Source organism: Colobus angolensis, unplaced genomic scaffold (assembly GCF_000951035.1).
Source record: "Colobus angolensis palliatus isolate OR3802 unplaced genomic scaffold, Cang.pa_1.0 Scaffold128, whole genome shotgun sequence".
Lineage (NCBI taxonomy): Eukaryota > Metazoa > Chordata > Mammalia > Primates > Cercopithecidae > Colobus > Colobus angolensis.
Window position 1 is genome coordinate 2438129 of NW_012114030.1, and position 1271 is coordinate 2439399.

Here is a 1271-nt window from a genome sequence, read left to right on the forward strand (position 1 = left end):
TCTCTACTAAAAATACAAAATTAGATGGGTGTGGTGGTACACGCCTGTAATCCCTGCTACTTGGGAGGCCGAGGCGTGAGCCACCGTGCCCGACCAAAATAAATACTTTCCAAAAGGCGCTTGCTGAAAAGGAAAAAGAAAGAAAAAGCCTCAATACAACTGTTTCAAGAAGGTATTTATTTATTTACTTATTTTTAGAGACAGGGTCTTACTACATTGCCCAGGCTGAAGTGAAGTGGTAATTGCAAACTCCTGGGCTCAATTGATTCTCCTGCCTCAGCCTCTAGAGCAGCTGGGACTACAGCATGTGCCACTTCTTGAAATTTTTTGAATAGACGGGGGTGTCACTACGTTGCCTAGGCTGGTCTCAAACTTGTGGGCTTAAGTGATCCTCCTGCCATGGCCTCCCAAAGTGCTGGGATTACAGGCATGAGCCACCTTGCCCAGCCTCCCAGTTGCTAAAATATTGAAATCTTTCTGTGCCTCTTGGTAATTAGCCAATGGCCCAAGGAACTCCCCCAAGCCCTCCCACCCTGGTTACTCTGGCCACTCCTTCAGGAAACCCCAGAAGGCCCCACATTCTAGCTACTAAAGGGTCTACACCTGCATGACAATCATACCACAAGGACTACGATATACGAAACCCAGCCTAGTGCACATTTTTCATGTTTACTAAATGTTAGATGTTATTATACCAAAGGCAACTTCAGGAACAACCAGACCAAAGTCTCAGAAGACAAACATTCCAGGGGACCCAGGTAGGTGTCACATGTCCTGCCTCCTCGTGGATACCAGACAAGTTGGTGGCAGTAGGGTCACAGAAATCTCATGGCTGTGACATTCGAGGCCAGGCTCCATCCCTGCCCTTCCTCACACCTGCTGCTAGTCTGCATTGCACATGAGTGCGTGAGCACAGAGAATGGTGCCCCCTGCTGACCTCCCTGAAGAAATTCAGCGAGATTTATGGAAAATCAGAAGCTTCCCCTTCAACCTTCTCTGCTGCCAGGGATGCTGGGGCACCAGGCAGGGTTGGGCTGGGATGGGACACAGCATAGTGTAATTGAAAAGTCTAGGCTGGGCTCGGGGCTCACACCTGTAATCCCAACACTTTGGGAGGCTGAGGTGGGCAGATCACTTGAAGTCAGGAGTTTGAGACCCTCCTGGCCAACATGGCAAAACCTTGTCACTACTAAAAATACAAAAATTAGGCCAGGCACGGTGACTCACACCTGTAATCCCAGCACTTTGGGAGGCCAAGGTGGGCGGATTAC